The sequence below is a fragment of the Nycticebus coucang genome, chromosome 10, assembly GCF_027406575.1.
Source record: "Nycticebus coucang isolate mNycCou1 chromosome 10, mNycCou1.pri, whole genome shotgun sequence".
NCBI lineage: Eukaryota > Metazoa > Chordata > Mammalia > Primates > Lorisidae > Nycticebus > Nycticebus coucang.
This window is the reverse complement of record NC_069789.1, coordinates 111,734,703-111,745,168: the sequence shown is the minus strand read 5'-3', so window position 1 is coordinate 111,745,168 and position 10,466 is coordinate 111,734,703.

Sequence of the window (10,466 nt, the reverse complement as noted above, 5' to 3'; positions counted from 1 at the left end):
TGTTGTTAAATCATAAACACATAGATCATGTATACATTAATTCATTTAAGGGGTACAATGTGCTCACTTCATATATAATTAGGAACACTTACATCACACTGGTTAATATATACCTCATCTGGTTTACTGAATTATTGTGTTAAGACATTTATACTCTATACTTAATAGATCTGACATGTACCCTTGTATTCTGAACCATAGGTGTGATCCCACCATTCACCCTCCCTCAATCTGACCTCACCCCACCCCTAAAATTAAGTTCCATAATCACATAAAATATTCCAGGAATGTCTGTGTAGGAGAGGCAAACTAAAATGTGAATTGCAAACCCCTCCCTGGGCTGAATGTGCAATTTCAGGCTGATGCCCAAGAGAACACACTAGAAATCCTTTCTGTTTTTATTCCCAGTTCACTCCAGAGGGAGGGCTTCAAGCCTAAGCTCAGTTTCAGAGACTGTCAGGGGGACAACCCTGGGGCCTGTAGGGTTCAGGGCAGTGAAAGCTGGTCACCAAGGGCTGCTTTGAAACGCAGTAACTCTTGAATGTAACTGGGAATTACGTACATGTTCTTCACACTAGTTATTCTCTTACACTCTTGAGATTATGTACTTTTAAGATAAAATTTGTTGGCCTTAGAGTAGACTCACATCAATAAGTTCTGAAAGTATGGTAAATTCATGTGAATGTAAGTTCAATATGAAGGTCATTAGAAAATACATTTTAAAAATTGTTTTATATACATGTATCGATACATATATATTTTTAAGAGTGAATGTCTTAGTCTGTCACCCTGGGTAGTAACTGTGGTGTCATAGCACACAGCCACCTTAAAATATTGGGTTCAAGAAATCCTCTCATCCCAGTCTCCCAAGTGAGGCTTCAGTCACTAGCCACAAAGCCCGCTAGTTTTTCTGTTTGTAGTAGAGACAGGGTTTCATTAGTGCTCAAGCTGGTTCAAACTCCTGAGCTCAAGTGATCCACCCACCTTACCCTTCCACAGTGCTAGGATGTGGAGAGCAGGCCTTGAGGCAGCTGGGCCTCCACAGCCTGGGGAACATTCAGGGAATGAACCCCCAACTGCTTCTCCTTCTTTCCCCAGACAATCATATTCCTTTCTTCATGCTCCCTCTGCAAGAAGTCAGGTAGCTCTTTCTTTGTCTAGTTAATTCTTAGGAACTATGCACAAATCCTTGAGATTTTTCCCTTTTTACTTCTTATCATATGTTAAGGAAGTTAAGTAGAAACCATTAACAGGATGATTTTTCTTTGTTAAAGTTATTTACATTTTGTAAACATACTGTAAGACCCAAAATATGTCTTTTATCTATTCTACTTCCCCATAGACAACCCTTTCCAGATACTATGAAATAAAGCTGATTTTGTGTTTTGGTGCTGGCTGCAGCCATCAGCTGAGTCAGTACTTTCTATTCCATCTTGGTCTCTGTGTCTTGTCTTATGTTATACTTTCCTCAATCTCCACTACTTCTACTCTGGTTTGTTCCCCTTCTCCAGGCTGGTTTGCGATACTAGGATTACAGGTGTAAGTCAAATTTAGGGCTTTGTTTTCTTTTCCTTTTTTTTTTTTTGCGACAGAGTCTCATTATGTACCCCTCACATATGGCATCACAGCTCACAGCAACCTCAAAATCTTGGGCTTACACAATTTTCTTGCCCTTGCCTCCCAAGTAGCTGGGACTACAGGTGTCCACCACAACAACTGGCTATTTTTTCTTGTACTTGTCATTGTTGTTTGGCAGGCCTGGCCCAAGTTCAAACTGACCATGGCCTGTGTATGTGGCAGGCACCCTAGCCCCTGAACTACAAGCGAGGGGCCTGTTTTCTCTTCTTAAATGATCCTCCTGCCTCAGCTACCCAGGGACCTGGGATTATAAGTGTGCACCACCTCATACAACTTGAAATTATTATAACAAAATGTATTTATTATGTAAATTTTTTATTTAGCAATTTTGGATGAGATCAAATATACTAGGTACCAGTTTCCCTGGCACAACCACAAAAACATCTTGCTTTCCTGAATGATTATCACTCTAAATAGAAATACAAGCCACAGAAAGGTGGCACAATGGCCTCTACGGATTCAGCAATAGAGATTATCTCCTTGTCACAAAGTCAAGTTGAAGTCTGGAGGATTTTCCCTCTTACTACCTTTTCATTTTCCTCTGCAGATGCTCACTAACTTCCAAACATGTGATTTCCAAGCATCTGATCTAAGGCCCACATTAAGAAATTTTAGTTCACTATCTTGTACTGTCCCAAAGCTATGCCTACACTAAAGACTTTAAGCTACACTCCTTTTTCTTTCTTTTTTTTTTTTTTTTTGAGACAGAGCCCCAAGCTGTCACCCTGGGTAGAGTGCCATAGCATCACAGCTCACAGCAACCTCCCACTCCTGGGCTCAAGCGAGTCTCCTGCCTCCACCTCCCAAGTAGCTAGGACTACAGGCGCCCACCACAATGCCTGGCTATTTTTTTGGTTGCAGCCGTCATTGTTGTTTGGCAGGCCTGGGCTGGATTTGAACCCGCCAGTTCAGGTGTATGTGACTGGTGCCTTAGCCGCTTGAGCCATAGGCACGGAGCCGCTACACTCCTTTTTCATGCTGATAGAGAATTTAGCTTTTGTCTGCCATTGTCCTCTGAGCATGCTCATGTCACAAAACCTGTCTCTAAACAGCATCCTCATTTATAAACTCTAAATTTGTCATTAGAGTAACATAGAAAAAAATATTAAATATACATGCTGACCGACAGTATTCGAAAGACAAATATTTAGGTTAACAAATGATATACAGGCTCAGCACCTGTAGCTCAAGCGGCTAAGGTGCCAGCCACATACACCAGAGCTGGCAGGTTCGAATCCAGCCCGGGCCTGCCAAACAAGAGTGACAACTACAACCAAAAATAGCCGGGCATTGTGGCAGGTGACTGTAGTCTCAGCTTCTTGGGAAGCTGAGGCAAAAGAATTGCTTAAGCCCAGGAATTGGAGGTTGCTGTGAGCTGTGATGCTACGGCACTCTACCCAGGGTGACAGCTTGAGGGTCTGTCTCAAAAGAATAAAAAATAAATAAATAATAAAAAATCATATACAAACCAGACTATTTCATTAGACTTGAAAATGAACCATGGTATATATTTCCTTGTATCATAGTCTAAAGATTGTTTCCTTAATTTTTTTTTTGCAGTTTTTGGCTGCAGTTGTGTTTGAACCCGCCACCTCTGGTATATGGGGTCCGTGCCCTACTCCTTTGAGCCACAGGTGCCATCCTGTTTCCTTAATTTTTAAAACATCTTCTTTTTGTAAAATTATTTTGCCATCTTTATAATATAATAAATATTTCCACACAATAATGTGGTTTCTATTTAAAACATTTTAGGAAATTTAACCAACCAAATTATATTTCCTGGCTCGGTGCCTGTAGCTCAAGCGGCTAAGGCGCCAGCCACATACACTGAAGCTGGCGGGTTCAAATCCAGGCCTGGCTCACCAAACAACAATGACAACTATAACCAAAAATAGCTGGGTGTTGTGGCGGGCACCTGTAGTCCCAGCTACTTGGGTGGCTGAGGCAAGAGAATCGCCTAAGCCCAAGAGTTTGAGGTTGCTGTGAGCAGTGCCGACACGGCACTCTCCCCAGGGCAACAGCTTGAGACTCTGTCTCAAAAAAATAAAATTATATATCCTCCCCTTTTTCCTTTTGGACACAGAATATCCCTCTGTTGCTCAGAGTAGAGGGCTGTGGCATCAACTAAGCTCACAGCAAGCCCAATGTCCAGGACTCAAGTGATCTTCCTGCCTCAGCCTCCCAAACAGGTGGCAACATTGGTACTCACTATGCGACCCATAAGGCTAATTTTTCTATTTTTAGTAGAGATAGGGTCTTGTACTTTTTCAGACCAGTTATGAACTCGTGTGCTTAAGTGATCCCCACACCTCCGCCTCCCAGAGTGCTAGGATCACAGGTGTGACCAAGAAAGGAATGAAGTGTGTGATTAACATGGTCTATCCTAACCAAGTTGAGTGATTTCAGGAGAAAACTCTGTTACCTTAAAAAGTCAAACTGCACCATGTGATATTTGACTATTAACACCTTTTGTACCTCTGTCTCCTCTTTTCCTCGTCTGCTCATCTGGGCGGCTACCAGCAATGTCTGAGTGCTCCCTCCTTTGGGACCAGGGATGGGTGTAAACCACATGTGGGTACTCCACCTCCACCCCAACCATAAACTTCATAACACCCCCTACATGACAGCTCCTCTCAAGCCATGTGTGCACCTGCAGGTGGAGAGAAACTTCAGAAACCTCACTGTGCAATGCAAACTCTCACACCTCTTCCGTGTACACACCGCTGTCAATATCTCAACCAAAGGTTAGGTGCATGTGAACAACAAAGATCCAGGGGAGTGAAAAGTAAAACCCAGGTACAGTGTGACAAGAGTGAATACAGGTGGTCCCTCGTTTACCCAGCAAAAAAAAAAAAAAAAGTCCCATTTTCAGGGCTGATTTGACACAGGAAATACACAGGGATAATATTTAAAAATTATGTCCTTAAGTCCTGCGAAGACCAAGGGAAGCAGAGTTATTTTTATTCTTTCTTTTATTTTTTATTTATTTATTTATTTTATTCTTTTCTTTATTTTATTTATGATGAAATAAAGGGATGTCTTTATTTCTATATTACTATGTGTGCATTTTTGCTTAAGGACAACACAGGGGCGTACCAAGCAGCATACTTGGCACAGGAGAGAAGCGTGTAGAAATATCATCACACAGAGCATGTTCACCCACAGGATGCATATTTGAGGGTCTAAGAGTCTGAAGTCGTATCTCTGCAATTTTCACGGGACTCACATAAGTATCCAAGGGGGGCACGGAGACAATAACCTAGTTACTGAGAATGATGACTTTGTAGCAATCATACCTGCATAAATGAATAATTCTTTGATTTCACCAAAAAATTTGTTCTAAGTGTCTCATCCAACAGGGCCTAATGCGGTGATTTTCAAATGCCTCGATGCAGTGATGTGCCTGCCGTTGAGAGGATCTTGGGTGTGCCTCAAAAATTGTTAAAGATCGGCTCAGTGCCCAACACTCAGTGGTAGAATGCCAGCCACATACACTGGTGCTTGGGGGTTTGAATATGGTCCGGCCCTGCTAAAAACAACAATAACAACTATAACCAAAAAACAGCCAGACACTGTGTTGGGCGCCTGTAGTCCCAGCTACTAGGGAGGCTCAGGCAAGAGAATTGCTTAAGCCCAAGTGTTTGAGGTTGCTGTGAGCTGTGATGCCATGGCACTCTACCCAGGGCAACATCATGAGACTCTGTCTCAAAAAAAAGAAAAAAGAATTGTTAAAGACCATTAATGAAATGACTTAGAAAAGACATTCATAGCACAATAAATATATTCTTATTCTTTACTCAAGTGTGCCCACAAAAGGTTAACTGTAGGTTGAAAAGTTCAGTGGTATAAAAAAAAGGTTAAAAATCACTGGCCCAACTGGCCAATGTTATTGTCTGTCATGAAGTTTCTCCTCAGGTGGGATAATACAACGTTGGTAGAAACACTGTGACTCAATACAGCATGAAAATTGTTTTATTAGTTCAAACTGGGCTATTATGATGTATCCTGAATAAAGGAGTTGCAAATTACAATGCCAAGAGGTAAATGTGAATGGCCTCAAGATCCTGCTCTACTGGTAGTTTTGATGAAATTGTCTACTTGGATAGAACTTTTCTCTTTAGCCTGAAAAAAAGACTACTTTTTAAATCAATAAACAACACCTATTGCCATTAAATGGAGAAGGTGACCACCAGTATCCCTGTGTTATTTCTACAGCCTTTATTAGTCTTTAAGGCCCTATTATTGAGGCCTGGCATGGTGGCTCCTTCCTGTAACCCCACCACTCTGTGAGGCTGAGGTGGGTAGAGTACTTCTGCTCAGGAATTCGAGATCCCCATCAGCAAGTGTGAGACCCTGACTCTAAACACAGCCTGGTGTTGTGGTGGGTGCCTATAGTCCCAGCGACTCCGGAGGCTGAGGGAAGAGGATCGTTTGAACCCAAAAGTTTGAGGTTGCTGTGAGTTATGACACCATGGCACTCTATCCAGGGCAACAAAGTACAACTGCGTCTCAAAAAGCAAAAAACAAAAACAAAACAACAACGACAACAAACACAAGCTATTACCTTCTTCTCATAAAATTCTCAGAGTCCAGAGCTTGTGGCCTGTTCTCTTTCTCTGATTTGCCAGACCACTTGGTTCCTATAACCCAGCATGCATTCTTTAAGAAGTGTGTGCTGAGTGCTCTAGACATGAGACTGACACCACAGTTGTACAATATTCACTGCTCACTGCCATCCTGCGTAAATCAGCCAATATTTAATCTCAAACGAAACAGGCACAATGATTCACATCTGTAATCCCAGCAGGCAGGGAGATCAGGTTGGGAGAATTGCTAGAATCCAAAGTTTGAAACCATGCTGGGGAACACAGCAAGATGCTTTTTGTCAAAAACAAATTAAGAATAATGAGGTAGACCAAATGTGGTTTACTCTAATCCCAGCTATCTGGGAGGTAGAGAGAACAAGACAGATGGAGGCTGTGAATTATGGGTCAGGGAGGATGGGCTATGATCACATCAGTGCATTTCACCCTGCCTTATAGTCTCCATAAAAATAGTAACAGAAATTAACCTTTAAAGGCAGTGTCCCTTCTTTGAATGAGTGAATCTCAGTGATCAACTGAGGCCTGTCATTCTATTGATTCTTTCTCAGACACCACAGTGAAAGGTCACTAACAATGGCATATTAAGACATATCAAAGTTCAGGGTGAAAGTCATAAAAAGTAAAGTAGCCTTTACAAAGAACCTCAAATAATGAAACATTGTATAACTTAAACACCCTTGAGTATGTCCATATGTCCTTGTATGTGTGATACGTGTCATGTCATGCTGGTCAATCTATTTTGAGTATAGTTACTCTCCACCATGTAACATCTCCATTAAATACTGGAGAACTAGAGACTGATTTCTTTCTTGTGCAAACTCTGATATTCCACAATAATGGTCCTTGGGTATTAGTCACATGACAAACATTTCATTTGGGTGGTTTCATGGAAGATGTACCTTTGGTTGTGTAATGAGGAGTGAGTGAGTGGTCAGGCCTGGATAAAGCCCAGCCACGTGCTTTGCATTTATTTGATTTCCCTTTAGTATGGACTCCCTGATGCTGACTAATGATGGAACTCATGATGAGAAGTTGTCACCCTCAATGAGTCTGCAGAGTCTCTCACAGATGAATTCTCTGATGCTATGCATGGTACGGAATGTCACTGAATGCCTTAGTGCATACATTCCATTTGTAAAGTTTCTCTCCTATGTGAATTCTTTGATGACTTTTAAGGTACAATTTTATTTATTTTTACTTATTATTATTATATTTTTTGCTTGTTTGTTTGTTTTTGAGACAGAGACACTATGTCGCCCTGGGTAGAGTGCTGTCATATCACAGCTCACAGCACCTCAAACTCTTGGGCTTAAGTGCTTCTCTTGCCTCAGCCTCCCGAGTACCTGGGATCACAGGCACCCCCCACAATGCCCGGCTATTTTTTTTTTGTTGCAGTTATGGTTGTTTAGCTGTCACAGGCAGGGTCGTACCCTCCAGCCTCGATGTATGTGGCTGGTACTGTAACCACTGTGCTACAGGCTGCCAAGACCTTGCCACAATCATTATGTTTATAATGTTTCTATCTGGTACACATACTGAGGTTAACTCTTAAGGATACCTTCTGCCTAAAATCCGTACCATAATCATCACATTTATAGGGTTTATTTACATTACAAATAACCTGATGTACATGAAGTTTCGAACACAACCTAAATTTGTCATTTGTAAAGCTCCTCTCCTGTACGAATGCCCTAACGGTGTATAAGGTCTCTTTTGCGAGCAAAGGCCTTGCCACACTCATTGCGTTTGTAAGGTTTCTCTTTAGTACGTGTTTTCAGATGAACTATAAGAGACATCTTGTGTTTGAAGGCCTTGTCACATCCAATACACTTTTAACCTTTCTCTCCAGTGTGTGCTTTCTTTTCTTTCTTTCTTTCTTTCTTTTTTGAGACAGAATCTCAATCTGTCCCCCTAGGTAGAGTGCTATGCTGTCACAGCTCACAGCAACCTCCAACACCTGGGCTTAAGCGATTCTCTTGCCTCAGCCTCCCACGTAGCTGGGACTACAGGCACTGCCACAATGCCTGGCTATTTTTTGGTTGTAGCTGTCATTGTTGTTTAGCAGGCCCGGGCTGGATTCGAACCTGCCATCTCTGGAGTATGTGGCTGGCACCTTAGCAGCTTGAGCTACAGGCGTCGAGCCCCAATGTGTGTTTTCTGATGAACTGTAAGCATTTTCTTCCATAGGAAGGCCTTGTTACAGTCATTATAGTTGTAAGGTTTCTCTCCAGCATGAATTCAGAGATGAACTGTTAAGGATGCTTTGTCCCTGAAAACCTTGACACAACCATCACATTTATAGTTAATCTGCATTATGGATAACCTGATATATATGAAGTTTCGAACATGACCTCAATTTTTTTCCAACCGTCACTGCATTTATAAGGCTTCTTTCCTGTTTGAATACCCTGATATTTTACAAAGTATCATTTACAGTTGAAGACCCGGTCACACACTTTTGTACAGTCTCTCTATAATATGTGTTTTCTTTTCTACAGAACTGTAAGGGGATATCTTTTCTCTAAAAGCAGTGGTTCTCAACCTTCCTAAAGCTGCGACCCTTTAATACAGTTCCTCATGTTGTGGTGACCCCAAACCATAAAATTATTTTTGTTGCTACTTCATAACTGTAGTTTTGCTACTGTTATGAATCATAATCTAAATATCTGATATGCGGGATGTATTTAGGAGACCCCTGTGAAAGGGTCGTTTGACCCCCAAAGGGGTCGTGACCCACAGGTTGAGAACCGCTGCTCTGAAAGCCTCGTCACAGTCATTGCCTTTTTAAGGTTTTTCTTCAGTATGAACGCCCCGTTGTCACGTAAGTTAGGAACTGATTCTAAAGATTTTACCACACTCATTACATCTGTAAGTTTCCTCTCCAGTATGGCTTCTCCAATGTCGTATAAGGTCTGAATTTTGCCTGAAGGCCTTGCCACACACTTCGCATGTCACAATTTTCTTTCCAGTATGAATTACCCCGTAGTTAGGAGCCCTTAAAGACCCACTAAAGGCTTTGCCGTGCGTGCTCGTTATGCCTGTAAGGTTCTTCTCTAAAGAGTGCGCTCAGTTCTTGTGTGACTATTTGGAGACTTCCCCAAATTGTTCTTGTATTTATTACGTATGTGGGTTTTGAGTTTAGAAAGAATATTTTCAAGTGGTGAACGTGAGGTAATCTGATTGAGAGAGTTTTCAACTTCATTCCATTCATCAATTTTACGTTGCTCTTGAAATGGCAGATAGGAGTAAAAGCTTAATCTAAGTTGATTTTTAATAGGCTTGCATTCTTTCCCTTAAAAGAAAAAGAAAGGGGAACTTGAACCTATGGCTCTGCATTTCTGGAGTCTGAGCATAAGACTCGGGACACCTACTTGGACATTGAAAGGAACATCCGTATACTTTGCATGTCACATTGGCAATGCTAAAAACACAAAGAGGTGAGTCATGCACTGGAGTAGTGGGCCATGTGCAGGAGCTGGGAAGATGATGGGTGAGTTTCAGAGAAATTATGAACAGAGAAATACAACAGATACTGAAAGCTGCTGAAAAAAGGCACAGATAAGCTTTGTAGGGAAAATAAGACACTTGAAGCTGCTTATGTATTTCTAATGCTACATAAAAATCTACACAGAGTTCAAAGTAATCAAGAAGAAAAGAGCAGGCTTGGTGTGGTGGCTCATGCCTGTAATCCTAGCACTCTGGGAGGCTGAGGCAGGTGGGTTACCTGAGCTCACAAGTTCAAGACCAGTCTGAGCCAGAGCAAGACTTGTCTCTAAAAATAGCAAGGTATTGTGTTGGGCACCTTTAGTCCCAGCTACTCGGGAGGCCGAGGCAAGAGAATCGATGTGCGTAAGAGTTGAGGTTGCTGTGAGCTGTGACACCACAGCACTCGACCAAGGATGACAAAGGGAGTTTCTGAGAAGAAGGAGAAGAAGAAGAAGAGAGCAAACAATCCCATTTATCAGTAGGCAAAGGACATGAACAAAAATTCTCAATAAGACAATAACTTCAACCAACGCACGAGAAAGTGCTCACCGTCCCTAATCAGCAAAGAAATGCAAATCAAAAGCATCTTGAGGTATCACCTAACCCCAGTTAGGTAGGAATTGAGTGAGAATAGCTCACATCCCAAACTCCAGTGCTACAGAGGCTGGTGTCGGTGTGTAGAGAAGGGAACCCTCACACACTGTAGGTGGGATATCAAACTAATACTGCCTTTTTGAA